At 32.1% G+C, this 13,679-nt stretch overlaps 1 long non-coding RNA gene across 1 annotated transcript; it reads left to right on the forward strand.

The window, feature by feature from the left end:
* Nucleotides 1-7,863: 7,863 nt before the first annotated feature.
* LOC142224092 (uncharacterized) lies at nt 7,864-8,591 on the forward strand. Its single transcript, XR_012719030.1, has 3 exons — nt 7,864-8,186; nt 8,251-8,357; nt 8,420-8,591. It is a non-coding gene; the product is annotated as an uncharacterized LOC142224092 (long non-coding RNA).
* Nucleotides 8,592-13,679: the final 5,088 nt, after the last annotated feature.

The raw sequence follows: 13,679 nt of genomic DNA on the forward strand, positions 1-13,679 counted from the left end.
GTAGTAAAAAAAGTGCAAAGTGACCCCATTTGTCGAAATCGGGCGATACATATATATAGGAGCTATATCTAAATTTGATACGATTTCTCCAACAAATTCAACAGCGTTCGTCCTTGTACCCAAACACCTCCCTGTACCAAATTTCATCAAAATCGGTTAATAATTGCGACCGGAATCCTGTGAAGGACAAATACATGGTCAGACGGACGGACGGACACCAAGCGCTAGATCGACTCAGTCGATCGGTATATAGTTTATAGGGTCTAAAATCAATATTTCTGGTAGGTACATTTTTTGGCAGATCAAACTTATTATACCCTGACCACTATGTGGTTTAGGGTATAATTAAATTAATTGGATCAATTAATTTCGTGATTGAATCAGAAAAAAAATGTTGGTGTGTATGTCCCAAACTGCAAATAAAAGTATTTGGGACAAGGTTCATACCAGCATATTTTTATACCCTCCACCATAGGATGGGGGTATATTAACTTTGTCATTCCGTTTGTAACACATCGAAATATTGCTCTAAGACCCCATAAAGTATATATATTCTGGGTCGTGGTGAAATTCTGAGTCGATCTAAGCATGTCCGTCCGTCCGTCCGTCTGTCCGTCTGTCCGTCCGTCCGTCTGTCCGTCTGTCCGTCTGTCCGGCTGTCCGTCCGTCTGTGGAAATCACGCTAACTTCCGAACGAAACAAGCTATCGACTTGAAACTTGGCACAAGTAGCTGTAATTGATGTAGGTCGGATGGTATTGAAAATGGGCCATATCGGACCACGTTTACGTATAGCCCCCATATAAACCGATCCACAAATTTGGCTTGGGGAGCCTCCCGGAGCAGCAAAATTCATCCGTTCCGGTTGAAATTTGGTACGTGGTCTTAGTATATGGTCTCTAACAACCATGCAAAAATTGGTCCATATCGGTCCATAATTATATATAGCCCCCATATAAACCGATCCCCAGATTTGACCTCCGGAGCCTCTTGGAGGGGCAAAATTCATCCGATCCGATTGAAATTTGGTACCTAATGTTAGTATATGGTCTCTAACAACCATGCAAAAATTGGTCCATATCGGTCCATAATTATATATAGCCCCCATATAAACCGATCCCCAGATTTGACCTCCGGAGACTTTTGGAGGGGCAAAATTCATCCGATACGGTTGAAATTTGGTACCTGATGTAAGTATACGGCCTCCAACAACCATGCAAAAATTGGTCCATATCGGTCCATAATTATATATAGCCCCCATATAAACCGATCCCCAGATTTGACCTCCGGAGCCTCTTGGAGGGGCAAAATTCATCCGATCCGGTTGAAATTTGGTACCTGATGTTAGTTTACGGCCTCTAATAACCATGCAAAAATTGGTCCATATCGGTCCATAATTATATATAGCCCCCATATAAACCGATCCCAAGATTTGACCTCCGGAGCCTCTTGGAAGAGCAAAATTCATCCGATCCAGTTGAAATTTGGTACATGGTGTTAGTATATGGTCTCTAACAACCATGCAAAAATTGGTCCATATCGGTCCATAATTATATATAGTTCCCATATAAACCGTCCCCAGATTTGACGTCCGGAGGAGCAAAAGTCATCCGATACGGTTGAAATTTGGTACATTTTGTCAATATATGGCCTCTAACAGCCATGTAAAAATTGGTCCATATCGGTCTTTAGTTATATATAGCCGATGACTTATTACACAAAAATTGGTCCATATCGCCAAAAATAATCTACCAAAACTTTATTTCCATAGAAAATTTTGTCAAATTTTATTACTATAGAAAGTTTTGTCAAAATTTCATTTCTATAGAAAGTTTTGTCAAAAGTTTATTTCTATACAAATGTTTGTCAAAATTTTATTTCCATAGAAAATTTTGTCAAAATTTTATTTCTATAGAAATTTTTGTAATCTACCAAAACTTTATTTCCATAGAAAATTTTGTCAAATTTTATTACTATAGAAAGTTTTGTTAAAATTTCATTTCTACACCCTCGAAAAAAATCGCTTCTCTAACATATGTTCCAAACATATTTTGTAGGAAGCACATATATTATTGGATACCGCCGAAACATTAATATGTTTGTTTTATGTGATCATATTATATGTTTGGAAGCATTTTGAGACCAAAAATAGTATATGCTTGGGAGAATTCCCCAAAAAAGATTGTGTTCATTCCCTCACATATTTTTAACTTCCACGAAATTTTTGAGTTCTTCGCATCTTTTTCTGTAATACAAATATGCTGTTTTTTTTCAAATGTCTATTTTCTTGGTTCCGAATGTCTATTCTCTTTATTCGAAATACTCAATCTACTATTCAAATTAAATAATATTTAGACTTAAGCATACCAATTTTTTGGCCATATTATAAAACAGTTTTCCGAAACAACATACAAGCGGTTTCACAGAAATTGCTCTCATTTCATTCTCTCGCTGTGTTATGTTGATGTCTTTTTATTCAACCCTCCCGGTTTCCATCTCTATTTCTTTCTCTATACTAACTCTCTCTCTCTGTCGCTCTCTGAATAAAGTATCACAACATACATATGTTTACTCGAAATTTGTAAATTTATATATGTTTACATTCACGCATATTATTTTTATGAAACATTCATGCCCCAAACATAATATATTCTAACATATTAACATATGTGTCGCAAACATTTTGTGTTAGTTTAGGAACATTACATGTTTGCACTTAAATATATTGTGTTTAAAAATTGTGCCCGAAACACATTTTGTTTATATCGGAACATGTGAAAAACATATTTTTCTAACAGTGTATAGAAAGTTTTGTCAAAAGTTTATTTCTATAGAAATGTTTGTCAAAATTTTATTTCTATAGAAAATTTTGTAAAAAATTTATTTCTGTAGAAAATTTTGTCAACATTTTATTTCTATACAAAATTTTGTCAAAATTTTATTTCTATACAAAATTTTGTCAACATTTTATTTCTATAGAAATTTTTGTCAAAATTGTATTGCTATAGAAAATTTTGTCAACATTTTATTTCTATAGAAAATTTTGTCAAGTTTTTATTTCTATAGAAAAATTTGTCAAATTTTTATTTCTATAGAAAATTTTGTCAAAATTTTATTTCTATAGAAAATTTTGTCAAGGTTTCATTTCTATAGAAAATTTTGTCAAAATTTTATTTCTATAGAAAATTTTGTCAAACTAGATTATATACGTATTTAATCGGCCTTTTTTTGTTTAATATATACCCCGTATGGGCTAACTTACAATTTAGAAGACAGTGTTAAAAAGTTTTACGATACCTTGTCATCGGCAAGTGTTATCGCAACCCAAGTAATTCGATTGTGGATGACAGCCTTTAGTAGAAGTTCCTACGCAATCCATGGTGGAGGGTACATAAGATTCGGCCTGGCCGAACTTACGGCCGTATATACTTGTTTTAATTCGGAAGATGGCGTAATTTACACCGACTGTAGGACGGAAGTCGTACAGTGGTTTGAGATCGCAAATTGCCCATGACGATTTCAAGACCCTAACAAGTTTTCTCAAGGCCGTGCTGACCATTTTCCTCTCTGGAACTCAAACATTCACTTCATCTGGTACCTATGATCTAGTTATTCGGTATTCAAATTGCAGATTTTTCTGATTCGAAATATATAAAGGTATTCCATCATAGACGATTTGAAAGTCGTCGAATATTCACCAAATAAAGAAAAACCTAAACACATCTTCGTTCAACATCGATTTGAACTCTTGGTGTCCTTTGTAATCAAATGCATAAAAATCTCAATGGTATTTGAGTAGCATTCGGTATTCTTAACAATTTGCAGTATTGCAATAAATGCAGATGCTGCTGCAAGGTGTTAGCGAATAAATGACTGCTAAAATGACTGTTTTAGAAAAAAGAGATGGATGGATGGATGGCAGGGTACAACTCCAACATCAGAGCCAGAGCTCTCAAAGAGTTAAGGTATAAATGAATGAATGATTACGGAGGTTGGTATGGATGGATAGATGGAAACGGCTGCAACAGGTTACTTTACACCTTGTGTGACGACGATCGTATGGATGGATGGACGAATAACTGCAATAATGGCAACTGCAACTGCCACTCAGTCAGTCATTGAAATCGACCAACCTGCAATTTTCCAATTTTGCCCAAAAATCATGGGAAACTCTTTTGTTTGTGAAAACACCACCAATGGATGGATGGATTACAATGTCTTCAAATGCCAGCACTACATCTCCTCCTTCTCACATTCCTCCTATATTTGATTCATTCGAGCATTTCAGTTTGATTTGTGCCAGTTCGATTGTGACTTCAGTTTGCCCGTTTGCTGGTGGTTGAACTTGAGGCTAAAGTTGAAGACTCAACTGAATTTTCACATTTTGTCGAATAATTGCTAACAAAATGTCTAGTCCAGGCCCAGTCAGGAATGAACTCCCCCAACCATAGACTGGCCTAGACCAACATCCCTTTGGGCAAAATGAGCAAGTCAAAGTAATTCGTTTGACGTGTAAAGAGTAGAAGTTTCTGTACTTCTGCGCACCTCCACTGCAGCAGCATCCAGTCACGTAGGGATATTTGTTGTGTCTTTTTTTTGCCATTACCATTCCACTTCACTACTTCATCCAATAGAGTATTAGCCGATATGTTCTTATGGTGTGTTCTTTAACATGTTCTTCGATTCTAGCATTGAGTGTGCTAAAGTTCTTGGCTTTCATGTTTTCGCTCGCTCTCTCCCTCTCCGTTCAGTTGTAAATCGTTGCCAACAGCTAAATTACAGCATTTTATTTAAATTTTTCCTCATGTTCGATTCCATGTTTTTCCCAATGACTGAGTCAAGCTTCGAATCGGGTGGTTTAGGAAAAATTCACAGAATTTGTGAAATTGTTAAAGTTGTTAGACTGTTGGAAGCAGGAGTATTTTAAAGAACTTCCCAACAAAATTGTTGTTAATCCAATAGCCAGCAATTTTCATGATGAATTAGCAATCTTGCCAGATTTTCGGAAGTTTGGGGAATTATTACAATCAAACGTCGTACTAAACGGATTTTTGTAATAGTCGAATTTGGCGAACGTATTACTACCGGAATGTCTAAATCGGACTATCAATTTGCCAAGTCGAGTCTTTTCTAACACAGCGGTCTGAAAATCGCAAAAAAACATATTATCCTCAGGAAATTCGAAAGTATAAATGGACACATACCACCCCAGAAACAGAAACTGGGACGAAAATGAACAGTGCATCTATTGCATCGGGATATTTATAAGGCCACACCATTGTCATGCGCATTGATTTGATTTCATTTCTGTGTGCCAAATACAATATTAACTGCACCTAAGCTGCCATTTACCTACTTTTAACCCAACTAAGCCTTCGAAACCACAGTCCTTCACTGAGTCTTTTGGTCCTACAGTTCACACTCTAAGACCTTTTTTGTTAAAATTTTATTTCTATAGAATATTTTGTCAAAATTTTATTTCTATAGAAAATTTTGCCAAAATTTTATTTCTATAGAAAATTTTGTCAAAATTTTATTTCTATAGAAAATTTTGTCAAAATTTTATTTCTATAGAAAATTTTGTCGAGATTTTATTTCTATAGAAAATTTTGTCAAAATTTTATTTCTATAGAAAATTTTGTCAAAATTTTATTTCTATGGAAAATTTTGTCAAAATTTTATTTCTATAGATAATTTTGTCAAAGTTTTTTTTTCTTTAAGAAATTTTGTCAAAATTTTATTCAATAGAAAATTTTGTCAAAATTTTATTTCAATAGAAAATTTTGTCAAAATTTTATTTCAATAGAAAATTTTGTCACAATTTTATTTCTAGGGAAAAAGTGTGTCAATATTTTATTTCTATAGATAATTTTGTCAAATTTTTATTTCTATAGAAACTTTTGTTAAAATGTTATTTCTATAAAAACTTTTGTCAAGATTTTATTATTTCTATAGAAACATTTGTCAAAATGTTATTTCAATTGAAAATTTTGTCAAAACTTTATTTCTATAAAAAATTTTGTCAAAATTTTATTTCAATTGAAAATTTTGTAAAAATTTTGTTTCTATAAAAAATTTTGTCAAAATTGTATTTCTAGGGAAAAATTGTGTCAATATTTTTTTTATAGATAATTTTGTCAAAATTTTATTTCTATAGAAACTTTTGTCAAGATTTTATTTCTATAGAAAACTTTGTGAAAATTTTATTTCAATTGAAAATTTTATTTCTATAAAAAATTTTGTCACAATTTTATATCAATTGAAAATTTTGTCAAAATTTTATTTCAATAGAAAATTTTGTCAAAATTTTATTTCAATAGAAAATTTTGTCAAAATTTTATTTCAATAGAAATTTTGTCAAAATTTTATTTCTAGGGAAAGAGTGTGTCAATATTTTATTTCTATAGATAATTTTGTCAAATTTTTATTTCTATAGAAACTTTTGCCAACATTATATTTCTATAGAAACTTTTGTCAAGATTTTATTTCTATAGAAAAATCTGTCAAAATTTTATTTCAATTGAAAATTTTGTCAAAATAAAAAATGTTGTCAAAATTTTATTTAAATTGAAAATTTTGTCAAAATTTTGTTTCTATAAAAAATGTTGTCAAAATTTTATTTCTAGGGAAAAATTGTGTCAATATTTTTATACCCTTCACCACTACTGTGGTACAGGGTATAATAAGTTTGTGCATTTGTATGTAACGCCAAGAAGGAAAAGTCTGAGACCCATCGTTTAGTATACCGATCGTCTTAGAATTAAATTCTGAGTTGATTTAGCGATGTCCGTCTGTCTGTCCGTCCGTCTGTCTGTCTGTCTGTTCATGTATTTTTGTGCGCAAAGTACAGGTCGCAGTTTAAGTCGGATCGTCCTCAAATTTGGCATAAGGTCGTTTTTTGGAACAAAGACAATCGCTATTGAGTTTGGAAAAAATCGGTTCAGATAAAGATATAGCTGCTATATATATTTATCCCCGATCTGGTCATAATTGGCGTGTTTATCAACCGATGTTCTTCAAAATCAGTACATCCGAATATTTTATGAGACTCGAAAAACTTGCAAAATATCAGCTAAATCGGTTCAGATTTAGATATAGCTCCCTTATATATCTTTCGTCCGATTTATACTCATATGACCACAGAGGCCAATTTTTAACTCTGATTTAGTTTAAATTTTGAACAGGGAGTAGAATTTGCATTTTAGCTATGCGTGCCAAATTTTATTGAAATCGGTTTAGATTTAGATATAGCTCCCATATATAGCTTTCGCCCGATTTACACTCATATGACCACAGAGGCCAATTTTTTGCTCCGATTTAGTTGAAATTTTGCACAGGGAGTAGAATCAGCATTGTAGCTATGCGTGCCAAATTTGGTTGAAATCGGTTCAGATTTAGATATATCTCCCATATATAGCTTTCGCCCGATTTACACTCATATGACCACAGAGGCCAATTTTTAACTCCGATTTAGTTGAAATTTTGCACAGGGAGTAGAATTAGCATTGTAGCTATGCGCGCCAAATTTGGTTGAAATCGGTTCAAATTTAGATATAGCTCCCATATATATGTCTTTCTGATTTCGACAAAAATGGTCAAAATACCAACATTTTTCTTGTAAAATCGCCACTGCTTAGTCGAAAAGTTGTAAAAATGACTCTAATTTTCCTAAACTTCTAATACATATATATCGAGCGATAAATCATAACTTAACTTTTGCGAAGTTTCCTTAAAATTTTTTTTCTATAAAATATTTTGATAAAATGTTATTTCTATAGAAAATTTTGTCAAAATTTTATTTCTAATAATGTTATTTCTATATTTCCTAAACCAACCGCTATATACACTTCCCAATAAACACAGGATGAGCGTTTTTCAAATGCAACAACTTTTCAGTTTGAGGGTAAATATAATTTTCAACATAAATTCAACTTGACTTGAAATAGCTCATCTTCAATACATCTTCAAATTGTTTGCGAATTACTTACAATTTGCTAAAATGTTGACGAAATCTTTGAAAAGGTGTTGAAGATAATATGAGAAAACTTTGACAAAACACTACCCTAAAATGCAACGAAAAAACCATGTGGTTTTCAATACTTATTTGTGCAACGAAGTTCGTGGTCTTGCAAGAAATTAAAAAAATGGAAAATTTTAGACAAATAACCAAATAGTTTATAAAAATAGGTAAGTGAAAATAAAAAATGAAATAAAACTTTAAGGAAGTCACTAAATGTATATCTCTTTGCAGAAAACTAAAATCTTTAGATGCTACGTTCTTGAAAACATTAAAAAGCTGACCGATGAAAAAATGGTGGACAATTAACTGGAACTGCTTCAAATAGTTTATAATAATTGGTACGTCAATATGAAAAATTTAATCAACACTTTAAAGTCACTAAATTTAAATCTCTTTGCAGAAAACTAAAATCTTTGGATGCTACATTCTTGCAAACATTAAGAAGCTGACCAATGAAAAATGAGTGGCTTATCGACAAGAAAAAGTTTCCAGAAACATTACAAGTGCAACCAATTAAAATTGTTATAAACAACAAATTGTTGAAATCAACAACTTCTGGATGAAAATGTGCATCACATCGTCAGTTTAATTCATATGCTATTATCAGTTTAAAATGGATATTTTGTGAATTCCTTTTCCTGGAAATCAATTCTAACACGGGGTCCAGTACGTTCCTAATTTCAAATTGCAGGTTAATAAATTTTAATGCTGTTTTATGACACCAAAAGGAAGGAAATCGAATTATCAATGCAAAAGTGTTTACTAATAATGTTTAAGATATTTAAAGTTTTGTTGTTTGTTTTTTTTTTGTTCTTATTTGTTGATATGTTTCATAAGATTATTATTTATCAATTGGTATTGTAGTGTATTATGTAGTGTAGTGTATTATTATATATTTTATTTTGATAAAAATGAATAAATTATACAAAATGCATAGAATTTTGGCTTTGACTTTCAATTTAAAGTGGGGATATCATTCATACAAATTTAGGTTGAAAAGTATTTGCAACGATGTTAATTTTGAATTTGACTCGCATCGAAAATTGTTTGACAAATTATTGAGTAGCGATGCATTTCAATTTGAGGATAACACTTGAGATATTATTGCTAATGTGTTGAATTTCACTGTTGAGGGTAATGTCTGTTTTTTGTTGAGAACGCGATTTTCTCAACAATTTCTCAACTTGAATATTACCCTAATCCTTTGAAAAAATGTTTGAAAAATTGTTGAAATTTAGCATTTTTCAAACGTTTGTGTTTATTGGGTTCCGATGTCCACTTCACATCAGATTCATTCCAATCTGGCAACGCCCATAATCACCCACTAAGCCGTAAAACAATACTTAAATCCAAAAAAACCAGCAATAATAGCAAAATACAACAACTGCAACAAACAGACGATAATAACTGCTAACAGCGCATGTGCAAAGACGTACAAAAATTGTTTGAGAGTAGAAAAACGTGCAAATACCAAACGAGTCAGGTGCATTTCCATCAAGATAATCACAGACACATTCAGACATAGGAATGGACAGACGGACAGCGTAGACCGTAAGCTATAGTTGGATAGATATGCCAGAGCTGCTACAATGATTCCAGTCAAAAGTTGGCATTGTCTTTGTTTCCTATTTTGTAAATCTATTTAAAATTTGCAACAACATTTGCCCTGGTATATCTGGCGGGGATTGTAAACTCAACCACACCAATAATCTTTCGGTATTCATACAAAAGTAACGCAAATTATCTGTGAAAAATATTCTGGCATAAGAATTGAAATCGAAAGAAAACGAAAAAAAGAAATAAAATTCTGGCCGCCACAGCTTATTTGAAATTGAATGTTAGGCTTTAAATGAGCCTCATAATACGAGTACTAACCAAATTTCATATAAACAAAATATATATGTAGGTATTTAAACGAGGAATGAATAGAAAATTTGGTCTAAATTATTGGTCACTTTTAGTTGCTTGTTTTATAACTTTCAAATGACTTAAAAGTCGAATTTGCAACACCAGGCAACAAAGGGTCGTCAAAGAGGTAGTAAATTTTTTTTTATCAAAAATTGCTGCTAAATTGGATCAGAAGCGATGAATTTACCATGAACGGATGTTCACCATCAAAAGCCGTTGGGATGAATTTGCATCACTTTTTAATTTTTTTACCAAATTATTTTTATAATATTTTATAAATTCCAACGCTATTGTAAAACGTTTGAACTCAAGCACTTTCGAAATTTCGTAATTTAACATTTCGTAATTTAATAACAATATTCTCAAAAATATATTAATCGTTTGTACCATTTTATTAATTTGTAATGTATTTTTAAGATATTTGATCAAAAATTTAAAATTATTCCTTAAAAATATGAAAAAGACGATTTAAAAAAAAATGAAAGAACTTTCTGGGTATTTAAAATAAAAACACATCTTTGGGAGGACATTTTTGGAAATGCTTTTAAAGTTGTGCTTTTAGAACAACTTCCAAATTTGTTTGCCTGGAATTTCTTTTGTTGCATCACACAGAATTAATAATTCAAATGAACCTGCAAAGAGCGCCATCTACTATTTGCTTGCAGTACGCTTCATCAGCTTGTGTATTTCCAATATCTTCATATTGGTTTAACTGACATTCTAATTAGATTTAATTATTAAAACTGCCATCTACACGGATGAAAAAGACTGTTTTTCATATGTTTGGCTATAAACATTATATGTTTGGAACACAAATTTTTAAACACAATATTTTTGAGTGCAAGCATATAATGTTCATAAACTAGCATAACATGTTTGGGACATATATGTTAATATGTTAGAACATATTATGTTTGGGACATAAAATGTTTGTAAATATAATATGCTTGGATGCAAACATATATTAATTTAGAAATAGCCTATAAACATATATGTGTTTAGTAGCTTGGAGCGCTATTTAACAGGGAGCGATATTGAATTAAGTTGGTGGTTGTTGCTTGTTATTACAAAATTAACATTTTATTTTTCCTTGGGCAATTGATCAGCTACTTCTTTGATCCTTACAAACTGTGTGGTCCGCTGTTCGAATCCCCGTCCGGCAAAAGGTAAAATTAAAATAAAAAAATCATAAAATTGAATAATTTCTTCTAAAATGTTTGTATTACAGAAAAAGGTGCTAATAACTAAAAAATCTCGTGGAAGTGAGAAAGATGTGGCGGAATATACAATTAGGCAGAAACAAAATTTTGAGCATTCCGTTCGAAAACCTATGTTGTTAGCACCTATATTACCTGTTTATTTTCATAATTCATTATGATTGTAAATATATAAATAAATAAATAAAATTTTGAGCACAATATTGTTTGGGAGAATTTTTTTTAAGCATATAATATTTTTGGGTGCAAAATGCTTCCAAACATATTATATGTTCACATAATAACATATTGTTTTTTGGAAGACAACATTATTGAATTTAGATGCAAAAATACAAAATGTTTGGAAATTGACTACCCAAACATATATTGTTTAGACCAATATGCTTTCAAACATATTATATATTGGAAGAGATCAAACATATAAATGTTTGGGCAATAGCCAAAAATGTATATGCTTGAAGCAAAATATGTTTGGGAGTATATGTTACAGAAGCGATTTTTTGTGAGCGTGTATCGAGCAATAAATCATAAATAAACTTTTACGAAGTTTCCTTAAAATTGCTTCAGATTTAAATGTTTCCCATATTTTTTTACTAACATTGTGTTCCACCCTTGTCCATTAGCCGACTTAAATTTTGAGTCTATAGATTTTGTAGAAGTCTATCAAATTCTGTCCAGATCGAGTGATATTTGAATGTATGTATTTGGTGCAAACCTTTATATATAGCCCCCAACACATTTGACGGATGTGTTATGGTATCGAAAATTTAGATCTACAAAGTGGTGCAGGGTATAATATAGTCGGCCCCGCCTGACTTTAGTCCAAAGTCCTTTAAAAACGTGTAAACATAAACTTAAAATTCCAAATTCATTTGATCAAAGTAAAACTCGTCTTTAAAATATTTGAACGGTTTTGTTTTTTTTTTTCTACTTTGTAGTCAAGATGCAAAAAGACAACAAATGTAAAGACAATTTCATTATTTTTTAAGAGTTTTCCAGAATTATTAAAGGCATGTTGACCTCAATCAAACAAAATTTTCTTTCGTGAAAGATATCAATTTTTATGTCAAATCACTTCACTTCAACGACTTCATTCAATAGTTTATCAACTTTTGGGAAAGGATCGAGAAATGCGTCTTCTATGCTAAGCAAAATTCACACACGTATTTTGAGGACTTGAAATCTTTGGCCTCACGACAATATCTCTTTCAGTGCGGGCTCAAAGCATTTCCAAGCAAATGATCTACTGTTCCTTGAGGAAACACTGAATATGTCACAATTGTACACTAGAATAACGCAGAACAATCAATTCTAAATGTTACACAACCATTTCTTTGCCACTTTTCTTACAAGAAATCAAGAAAATCAACCGACGAAGATGGAACACTCTTCACACTGAAAAAAGCATGCCCGGTTCCAAAGATTTTGTCTTTACTTTAAGAATTTTCGCATTGATTCCGAGCCAAAGAAACGGAGAATACAAGTAAGGATACTTTTAAGACACAATTTTCTTTTAAATTTGGGTTTTGTGTACTTGCTTCTAGGGAGCAAATTTTAATTTTTCATTTTTTCAGCTTTTTTTCTTCATATGCTTCATATGAAAAAAAATACATGGCAACACTGGCGATGTCAAGTTAAAGTTTTTTTGTTGGCTGTGGAGTTCTTGTAGAAAAAGGTCAATAACTCGGGAAATTTTGTTTGAATTAGCATGACAACGGATGGAATGGATAGAACTTGAGTAGCTGCATCAAGGATATTACACAAACTTTAAGTATGAATAAAAATTCAACTGTAAAATGAGTTTTTATACAGTAGCCGCAACATAACCTCAATACTGCCACTTGAAGCTTCTTCATTTTGTTTTGTGTCATTCATTCTTGCGATTGCATTCACAACAAACAACAAAACATTTACATTTCGATTAGAAGTTATCTGGATTTCTTTATTTATACCATGGCGCCCAGTACTATTTGCTCTTTTTCAACTTGTGGTAAAAATATCAGCAAGACACAAACCAGTGTTAAATGTTCGAGCTGTCATAAGTGGTATCATGCTACCTGTTTGGATGTGCCGCTAGAACATGTCAATTTCCTGTCTAAGTCGAAGGGTAAATTTGGAATTAACTGTTCCACCTGTGTTGACCTACCTCCAACTGATGCAAACGTTGGGTACATCGAACTGAGAGCTGAGTTTCGTGCACAAAATGTAGGAGTCAACAACAAGCTGGACAGTCTACTGTCAAAAGTAGAAGGAGTTGATGTTGATATTAATAACCTCAAAGTTGATGTGACCAATTGCCAGACAAAAGTGGTTGAAGTTGACCAATTTGCAAAGCGAGAGATTAAGGAGCTGAAAGATAGTAATGAAATTCTCCAGAGTCGTTGGAATAAATTTGATATCCTGATTGGTGGTTTACCGCGTAATGATACTAGGGTGAAAGAGACAGTAATGAAAACTTTCAAAGTTTTGAATGTTAATGTGGCCGAGAATGAGATGACCGTTTGCAAATTTATAAACAACAGGAAAAATGTTCTA

The sequence above is a fragment of the Haematobia irritans genome, chromosome 2 (genome assembly GCF_050003625.1).
Source record: "Haematobia irritans isolate KBUSLIRL chromosome 2, ASM5000362v1, whole genome shotgun sequence".
NCBI lineage: Eukaryota > Metazoa > Arthropoda > Insecta > Diptera > Muscidae > Haematobia > Haematobia irritans.